Genomic DNA, 10,506 nt, shown 5'->3' with positions numbered 1-10,506 from the left:
ATTTGTAAGCACCCCAGGCACGAGACCAATCAACCAAAGTTCTAATCAATAATGATTCCAATTGAGTCTTTAATCAGTTTGTATCTTCAAAACTACAGCTATTTTCCTCCTTCCACAGTAGCCATTTGTTTTGGCAATATCAAACAGAACTTTTTCAAACAAACAAACCATTTTCAAATACTAAAAAATTTAACTTGCACTTATTATCATCTTTTCTTCTCCTAGGCAAAATCTGAACCTAAGTCATACCCATAAAACAAATGAAAAAAATTGAAGATTTTGGTAATGCGAGATCCCCCTCTAATAATCATCCATTTCCCACAAAACAAATGCAGCACAGACAAAACAGTCATCAACAACAAAGTAACGTACCTGTAATCAATGGCAGCGAGTACGGTGAGGGTTCGAAAAGGGTACGGCAGAGCACCACGGTACCGACAATGGCGACTGATCGAAAAAGGTGAGGAAGACTGATGGAGGGTGGGGGAGAGTGAGGAAAAATTATCGTAGAGAGCGAGGGACGGAGAGTGTACAGAGAGAGTAATGGCAGAGAGCAGGAGCGCGAGCGAACAGGCAAAGAGTAAACAGGTGTTGTGAGACGTTGGTTTTGAAAACGTAAAGCAAACTCGATTTTGTACTTACCGATTTATGAGTTTATAAACAACCATTTTTTTTAATCGTAAAAGGCCACGTTTGCTTTGTCAATGTGGCACAAAGCTAAAGCTAGCTCGATTATACAATAATCAAGTTATTTATATAACTCGCCTGTCGTATTATTGAGTTACAAAAAGAGAGGCATTTCCCTAATTATTTTGAGAAAGAGGGCAAAATGCTACTTTTTTTGCTCAAAAAGGGCAATTGGCAATTTTTTCCCATTTGAGGGTCTAAATGACCTTTGAAACAAATGCATTCAAAATAGAAATTACAATGGCCTACGTGACCCTCGAAACAAAAATTTCGACAGCCTACATGACCTTTGAAACAAATGTTTTATCTTTACGGAAAATCGACCACCCTCAAAAAAATTCAAAAATAAATAAAAGTACAATAACTTTTTTTTTTTAGAGTCTCCCAACCCTCAAAATAAGGTTTTTCTCTTTTTTTTAAAAAAATAAATAAATAACTGACAGCCGTACACATACACTTTAAAGAACCACATATTACAAAATATATATTAAACCAAAGCACAAATATCAGACAAAATTCAATTAGCTTTCCAAATTACTAAATCCTTCATTCTTGAAGTTTATGGAGACACTTTTACATTAACCTAAAGGAACTTAATATTTTTAAATAGAGAATTTTGAAACCAATAAACTATTATACCACCATCTTTAATAGCATGCTGAGAGTGTTAGGCCAAAAACGATTTCTCATGGCCATTCCAAGAGATTAGAAGATGCTTCAATCAAAAGTTCCCATTAGTCTGATAAGTCCTTGGGTCCAATATTCCAACATTGTTGCCAATTACTTCTAAGGATGCACATGCTTTCATCTTGTCAGTAATCTGCAACCAAAGATATACCCCTACAACATGGAGAGTAATCATCCACTTGATACTATGTATAACACATAAATCATGTAGTTGGTTACACATTTAAGGATGTAAAGCCCTTTAAAAATCTTACATTCATGAATGGGGGCATTAGAGAAATATATGTGGTGGCTTGTGAATAATGAATAAATTAAAGTTACTAGTGAACACATACAACATCTAGGATTCAAATAATTGGCGTAGACAATTTTCAGATTCACATAAACTGATGGAATTTTCAACTCTTGAGAGTAGTGTTTTCCAAAACTCAAAATGGAATACAGATTATGAAATTGAAGAAATCATCATGGTATAAAAATAAACTCAGATTAATGATGGCAAAAACAGCCAAACTAACCACAACCTATTCATGTGGTAATGCACTTGTTCCATAGTTGAGGTGTTTGACTGACAAATTGTCATATAATGAAGTCCATGTTGACATGTAACATATTTCAGTTCATGAATTATTACCTTGACTACAAGTGTTTGAACCACAGCATATTTGACATACCAACTGAACTCACTCATGCTCCATCCAGTTCCACCAAGAGAGTCACCATTTTCCCAAGGTAGTTCAAGTAGTATTGAATTTCAACTGCCTAGGATGCATAAACATAAGTTAGCACAATTAATCATTATTAGCATCAGAGTCATGACTTTCATTATAAAGCTAGGATATCGAGCACCAAGAGAATCTCACAGCTTAATTATTTTCTATTTAACCCAACTTTTGCTAGATAAACATAAATTTACTAATTCCCTTAAAAAAAAAAAAAAAAAAAGGTACTCTCATCTCACTCCAGCAAATTCCATGTATATGTTTATATAATGTGAAAAAGTGTGCTTAGCAATATATTAAAAATATAAATAAATATATTTTTAATAATTTTTTAATTGCCGAGTCCCGCCGCACCCACACCCACCTTTTTCAAAAATTGCCGAGTCTCGCACCCGTACCCGAGTCCCGAAACGTACCCGTGCTTCCTAGATTTTGAAACCAATAAACTATTATACCCACCATCTTTAATAGCATGCTGAGAGAGTTAGGCCAAAAACGATTTCTCATGGCCATTCCAAGAGATTAGAAGATGCTTCAATCAGAAGTTCCCATTAGTCTGATAAGTCCTTGGGTCCAATATTCCAACATTGTTGCCAATTACTTCCAAGGATGCACATGCTTTCATCTTGTCAGTAATCTGCAACCAAAGATATACCCCTACAACATGGAGAGTAATCATCCACTTGATACTATGTATAACACATAAATCTTGTAGTCGGTTACACATGTAAGGGATGTAAAGCCCTTTAAAAATCTTACATTCATGAATGGGGGCATTAGAGAAATAGAAGTGGTGGCATGTGAATAATGAATAAAATAAAGTTACTAGTGAACACATACAACATCGGGGCTTCAAATAACTGACGTAGACAGTTTTCAAATTCACATAAATTGATGGAATTTTCAACTCTTAAGAGTAGTGTTTTCCAAAACTCAAAATGGAATACAGATTATGAAATTGAACAAATCATCATGGTATAAAAATAAACTCAGATAATGATGGCAAAAACAGCCAAACTAACCACAGCCTATTCATGTGGTAATGCACTTGTTACATGTTTGACTGACAAATTGTCATATAATGAAGTCCATGTTGACATGTAACATATTTCAGTTCATGAATCATTACCTTGACCACAAGCGTTTGAACCCCAACATATTTGACATCCCAACTGAACTCACTCATATGCTCAATCCAGTTCCACCAAGAGAATCACCATTTTCCCAAGGTAGTTCAAGTAGTACTGAATTTCAACTGCCTAGGATGCATTCATTTATCCATGGGATGCATAAACATAAGTCAGCACAATTAATCATTGTTAGCATCAGAGTCATAACCTTCATTATAGAGCTAGGATATCGAGCACCAAGAGAATCTCACAGCTTAATTATTTTCTATTTAACCCAACTTTTGCTAAATAAACATAAATTTACTAATTCCCTTAAAAAAAAAAAAAAAAAAAGGTACTCTCATCTCACTCCAGCAAATTCCAAAAAACAATACTTGACTTGCATCTAGATATACCCAAAGAAAAAAAGTAAGAAAATGTGAGAAAAACAAACCTGGAAAGGAAGCTAAGACCAATCAAAGCAGAGCTCAATAACTTAGTCAAAATCCATCAAAGATCTGCAAAGCAGAACTTGCAAATTTAAAAACAACCAGAATTTTTCTCATAAAGAAAGACTATTAGAAGCAATTAAAGACCCAAAAGTTTCTCAGGAATTCTGTTGAGAAAAATCTAGTGGAAGATGTGAAAGTAAACAAACAAAAACAAAAAGGTAGATTTGAAGGTGGGCGGAAGAAACAGAGAGATCTGTACCTCAATGACAAGTACCTCATCAAAGACACAAATCTTAAACTATAAAGATATTCAATCAATGCAAATTAATTACATAACCACTTGCTGGAAAAATTAGGAAACATCCTTACATGTAAAAAAAAATCACATTGGTGTATACCAAACAAAAGCAGAAGTATAATTTAATCAAACTGAATACTGAGTCAAACATTTACAAGGCTGGATTAGATATATGAAGATTATATTATACAAATTTTATATTCATATATAATGGAATGTAGAGGCTTCTTTCTTTTGAAGATGACAGAAACAACCAAAAGATCTTTGATCAGCAGCATCACCATAATTTCAATGCGGTAGCATCTGCAATGCTTTCAACTAAGTTTCTATCTATACAACAACTAGAAGACAAGTATAAACAACAAGGAATATAAAGCTATGATATATGAACAAGCCAAGTGAGAAGAAGGTGCCGAAAAGAGAGAATTGTGGGTAACTTCAAGACTGCAGCCCACATCGATTGTGCGGGATTAAATGATTAAACAAAAGTTTAAAATACTTGCATTGAGATTTCAAAATCATCTTTTCCAGTGTAACTGAAAATCTTGGAAACAGGACAAGGGTATTTTTTGTAGCCGCGTCAAGAGGGATACCATCACAAATTTTAGCACAAAATAAAAATGGACCATCTTGCTTTATATTTTTGTGTCATGTAACTAAGTAGTAGTTGCCAAAGAAGATTAATATCCTGGATGAGAGGAAAATCATTGAAAAAATATATTATAGTGAAAGTTCAATATGGGTATGAAACACCCTTGAACGTTTAGACCCCCAGATACTAAATACCAAATCAAGCTTTATATCAAACAATTAATGTGTGGAATATAATAACCAGCTTATAATAGAATTGATAAAACAATCTAAGCCAAGTATAAACACATCCACAACAATAAATATAAGGCAAAAATAAAGGAAAGAGAGATGGAAACACACGGACAACACTCGATGTGTTATCGAAGAGGAAACCGAAGTCCTCGGCGTAAAACCTCTCCGCCGCCCTCCAAGCGGTGATAAAATCCACTAAAGAATATAGTTGGGATACATGAACAGCAGAAGGCCCTCCAAGCCTAATCTACCCAAGTACCTAAGCCCTCCAAGCTTCTTGCTCCAACGAGGTTACGCTGAACCTATTTCTTCTTTAGCTTGCCGGATTCCGCTACTTGACCATAGCATCAACCAATGTATATTGGTTCCTTCCCAAATTGCTTCCCTAAGCACCAAATGGACCTTCTCACAGACATGGGTGTGGTGAGATAAGAGTTTGATAAATAACCTCTCAAGGGTATGACAATGGAGAGGAAGAGAGTAGAAGAATTTGTAGAGTCTCTTTAGATGAAGATTGGGGATGAGCCAATCTTATTTTTCTCTAGGGTTTTCTCTCACAAAATTCTCTCTGGAAGCTCTCTCAATATGTGGGTATAAGGGTGTATATATAGTAGGGTGAGAAGGGAATGCAAAACGTCAGTTTTTGCCAAACAGGGCAAGTTGGCGACTTGGTCTCGCGGCTTGTCCAAGTCGCGAGTTCAAGTTGCGACGTAACGGCCTGGCCAGTCTGGAACTTTTGTCCTGTAGCATGACAGCTGACACGACCCTTCAGCTTCCCAGTCTGCTTCTCACGTGCCAACCTTTCGCGGCTTGCCAGTCGCGATCCACCCGCGAGCCCTAGCCACGAGCCTCTGTTTTTCTTGCACACTCTTGAACTTTTCTTCACATCTTCTCACACACTACCCTTACAATTTTCCCACCTAAATACAGGGTTGCTAAGTGCTAAATTACAAGCAAATTGGTCACGGAATAAAGCCAATTAAATGATTGATTAAATTCAACCTTACATATAGAAATACTATTTAGCAGCACATAAATGGATAGTGGAACATAAAGTTAAGAAGAAACTTACAATGTCAAATATATTAAATGAGAAGACAAAAAACGTATATATTGTATAGTGAACCCAAGGCTTTACACCAGGAGAAGTTTCAGGGTTAAATATCTCCTTCTCATGCTCTCAGAAAGGTGATCCAAGGAGGCTGCCATGAATAGCCGGGTTAGTAGTAAATTTTCTATCCAAAACATGGTTAAAAAAAAAAAAAAAAAGAAGTGTCAATGAACCAATTATACTACCGGATACCATTATTTAGTGCTTTGAGTAACAAAGCTTAAGTATATGGTGAGGGTAACTTCTACTAGATTGTTACCTATTGCGTATTATTAGTCAATATTCAAGAAATCAAACATACAACATATGATGGTAGTAACAAAAGGCAGAACTATAGAGTAACTCTTGCCAAAATAATCTCATCAGAAAATGTTGTGGAAAAAAAAATTAAAAAACTAGTATAAAGTAAACTTGTATAATGTATATTTGTGCTTGGTAATGACATACCAAATCAATCAAAGCATCCATCACGCCTCCAACAACAGCACCAGCAAGTATGCAGCAACTTAAGCAGCACCAGCATCAGTTATGCAACAACTTAAGATCCCAGCAATTCATGATTTAGATCACACCCTTTCCAAAGTGGCGCACTTCTTTCCATGTAAATTTAACCATATTGAACTAACAAGGTCCTCTATAACATTTGTATAACATTCCTATACCCCACATTCAATGCCCCAAGTAAAAATTAATATAATTAATATATTTTTTATTGCCACCATTTCCAAATGAAAACTATTTCATTCTCATTCAATTCCAGTGCATCAATTTTATTAAAAAAAAATTCAAACTTACAATAAAAAAAAATTAAAAAAAATAAAAGATTTTATATACAAAATTGAATCAGGCTAAAGCTTCAGATCAGACCTAAAAACACAAATAAACCAGGAAATGCAGAGCAAAATGAAGAAAATGAGAAATAACGAAATCCACACCTTCTGCTTTTTTAAGCCACGGATCTATTTTGAATCAAAGCCGGTTTGGCATGATTCCAAATTTCCAATTCCAAAGTATCCAAACCCTAGCCCCCAATTTATACTACTACTCTCTCTCTCTTTCTAAGCCCCTAAAATACAAGGACTACCCCAAAATTGGACGAATACTTTGTAGTCGAACGAAGAAGTGGAGATATTGGGACAACTTCAACTTTTTTTTTTCTAACAAGGTCCTCTATAACATTTGTATAACATTCCTATAGTTCTCTCTGTTCAAGAAATTGTGCAGTAAAGCAAACTCTAAAAACGGCCAAACCTTTAAGATAATTGAGCTTAACAGATTCTATTTAAGTCCCACATTCTATGCCCCAAGTAAAAATTAATATAATTAATACATTTTTAATTGCCACCATTGCCAAATGAAAACTATTTCATTCTCATTCAATGCTAGTGCATCAATTTTATTAAAAAAATTCAAACTTACAATAAAAAATAAAATAAAATAAAAAGATTTTATATACAAAATTGAATCAGGCTAAGCTTCAAATCAGACCTAAAAACACAAATAAACAGGAAATGCAGAGCAAAATGAAGAAAATGTGAAATAACGAAATCCACACCTTCTGCTTTTTCAAGCCATGGATCTATTTTGAATCAAAGCCGGTTTGGATACATGCATAAAATATTCAGTCTACTGAGAATTGAAAAACATAACTGTTTCACTAGCTGGACAAGAGCAAATATTGTAGAAAGCAGACAACATAGTAATAATAAGCTGACAAATGAAACCCATGAGTGAGGGACACATATTTCTTAAACACTGCAATTTATTCTTCTACTCTCTCTCTCTCTCTCTCTCTCTCTCTCTCTCTCTCTCTCTCTCTCTCTCTCTCTTATGAGTGAGGGACACATATTTCTTAAACACTGCAATTTATTCTTCTACTCTCTCTCTCTCTCTCTCTCTCTCTCTCTCTCTCTCTCTCTCTCTCTCTCTCTCTAAGCTCCTAAAACACCAGGACTAAACCAAAATCGAACGAATACTTTGTAGTCGAACGAAGAAGTGGAAGAGAGATTGGGACAACAACTTTTTTTTTCTCGGGAAACAAACAGAGAGTTAAATAGAGAGAGACCTGTAATCAAACGAAGAAGTAGAGGAGATAATATTGCCAACCACCGTGCCCCTCAACTCGTCATCGGGGATGATATCGCCAACCACCGCACCTCAGATCGTCTTTGGAGCTAAGTCATCGACCGCCGCACCTTTTATTTTTCAAATTATGGGCTTTATTTTGTAGGTTGAAAATTTTGGGATATCTTTAATTTGAGGGTTACGTTAAAATGGTGCTGAAACAGTAATATTTGGAGCCAAAACTCTAGCGAAAATGCTACGAAAACTGGTCCGCCTTTTTTTAAACGGTTGTATTGGCTTACTCCAAGGGTTTTAATGTCCCTTGAAATAAAACTGCCCATGCTTATTCACTCAGACCTATTTTCAGTGTTTGTTTGGACCCTCGAATTTGTAGTCTATTTACTCATCTCATTCAATAGTTCGATTCTTGGGTAGTTGGGTTCACACTTTGCTATAAAAGATCTCAAGTTCCTACACTATTTCCTTGGTTATTGATGAAACCTCTTAACTTGGTGACTGTTAATGTATATTATGTTATGGGTTTTAGGCCCAGCTAGTTTACTTGTATAGCACACATGTACTTCTACTACACTTTACTTGTACCGCATACATATGCTTACTTGTACCACACACATATGCCTCTTATATAAAAGTATCGCATGTATATTCCTTCATTATGAAATACAATACTATGATTCAGTATTTCTAACATGGTATCAGAGCCACTGCTCTGACCTTTTCTTAGTAATCTTATCTTTATTAGTGTTACTCCACTCTCAACATCGCTTCCGCCATCACAACAGTCGCCGCAGCCACTCGCCGTTGAACCCCCGACATCTTCCAAGTGTTGTCTTCGGGTTCCAGACCTACAGCCGCTATCGTTGAGGAGTCCAACACTGCACAAGATCACTGCACATGTCATCCCACCGCGAATATTGCTCCCATCATATTTCTCGAGGTATCATTGAGATCGTCTTGGAACGATCTACCTGTTGGTGAAAGTCTCGCAATCATCGGAGTGCCCACGCACCCTCACGCGCCGCTTGAAGCTTCTGCGTCTGCGCCACACGTGCCACACGCGCCACACGCGCCGTCCTCAGTTCAAGTTGACGTTAGCCGTGATGTCATCAGTGCCACGTCATCCCTAGCTTACGTCAGCATACAGTCACCTGCTGATGTCAGCGCCACGTCATCCTGCTGACGTCATCTACGCTGACCGTTGACCGTTGACTTTAACCGTTGACTTTTTAGGGTTGACTTTTTCAGTCCAGGTTCTTCTTACCCAGTTTTTCGCGTAGATTTCATTTTTGCAGTCTGTTTTTGCATATTGTGTTTCTAAATGGATAAAAAGGATGTTTTTCTTCCTTGCCCCATTAATACTGTATTGAAGGGGAACAAGAATTACTTATCTTGATCTCAAGCTATGCGCTGTCTTCTTAAGGGTCGCATGCTCTGGCATTACTGTACTGGTGCAATTACCATTCCTGTCAAGGGAGCAAGTGAAGAAGATGCTACCTTCCTTGGTCGCATGATTGAATGGGATAATCACAACCACATGATCCTCACATGGATTCAGAACACTTCCATTCCTTCCATCTCCAATCTGTTGGGTAGCTTTGATGATGCAAAATTAGCATGGGATATATTGGCCAAAAGGTACTGCACTACTCATGGATCCATGAAATATCAGTTGGTAGTTGAATTGCATCAACTTCGACAAGAACCAGGGCAATCCATCAATGACTACTATGATCAGCTTCACTTCATTTGGGACTAAATTAACCTTTCTGATCCAATTTGGGCATGCTTAAAAGATGCTCAGCAATATGCTATAGTTAGAGATGAATTTCGTCTCTATGAATTCCTGATGTCACTTCACAAGGACTTTGAGCCCATCTGAGGTCAGCTTCTTAATCGCAGTCCTCCTCCCTCTCTTGATACTGCTGTAAACGAGTTGGTTAGAGAAGAAGCTCGGCTTGCAACCCTTCAAGCCCATAATAAATTCAATATTTTGGCTATTACTCCTTCTGCTCCTTTCATTGAGCAACCTCAGCAATCAGGTGATTCCTCTGTCTCTAGCAATCGTCGCAAGCAGACCAACAAGAAGTTTTGCAATTATTACAAGTGGCCTGGCCACACCATTGAGACTTGTTACCGTCGCAACAAATCTACTGCTGCTGTTGCTAATACTGATCCTACTCCGCCGATGCCTTCCATTTCAGCTGAGTCCCAGTCTTCTGGATCCACTATTAACCTCTCCCCCACTAAACTACAGGAGATCATAGCTCAGGCTGTTTGTATGGCTGGTAATTCATCTCTTTTCACTGCTCTCTCAGTTCTGCCCGGTAAGTCTCAAACTTGGCCTTTTGATTATGCCTGTTGCAATCACATGACACCTCACTCATCCTTATTCTCCAAACTTGACCCTGCACCATATCCTCTTAATATTCATATAGCTGATGGTTCCACCATGCATGGGAATAGTCTAGGTTTTGTTTCGACCTCTAACCTTTCTGTATCTAGGGTCTTCCATGTACCTGACATATCCTAT

At 37.0% G+C, this 10,506-nt stretch overlaps 1 long non-coding RNA gene across 2 annotated transcripts; it reads right to left on the bottom strand.

Annotated features, from left to right (window-relative positions):
* Nucleotides 1–1,173: 1,173 nt before the first annotated feature.
* LOC111995757 (uncharacterized) lies at nt 1,174–8,206 on the bottom strand. Of its 2 annotated transcripts, none has more exons than XR_010632746.1 (4): nt 7,957–8,206; nt 3,660–3,723; nt 2,009–2,136; nt 1,174–1,527 (listed from the first exon to the last, which is right to left on the bottom strand). It is a non-coding gene; the product is annotated as an uncharacterized LOC111995757 (long non-coding RNA). The 2 variants fall into 2 exon arrangements; XR_010632747.1 differs by lacking the exon at nt 7,957–8,206 and adding an exon at nt 6,339–7,280.
* Between the last annotated feature and the right edge of the window lie 2,300 nt (nt 8,207–10,506).

Source organism: Quercus suber, unplaced genomic scaffold (assembly GCF_002906115.3).
Source record: "Quercus suber isolate HL8 unplaced genomic scaffold, Cork oak 2.0 scaffold_313, whole genome shotgun sequence".
In the NCBI taxonomy this organism is placed as follows: domain Eukaryota; kingdom Viridiplantae; phylum Streptophyta; class Magnoliopsida; order Fagales; family Fagaceae; genus Quercus; species Quercus suber.
The sequence above is the reverse complement of the archived record's forward strand: the minus strand, read 5'-3'. Positions and strand labels throughout refer to the sequence as shown.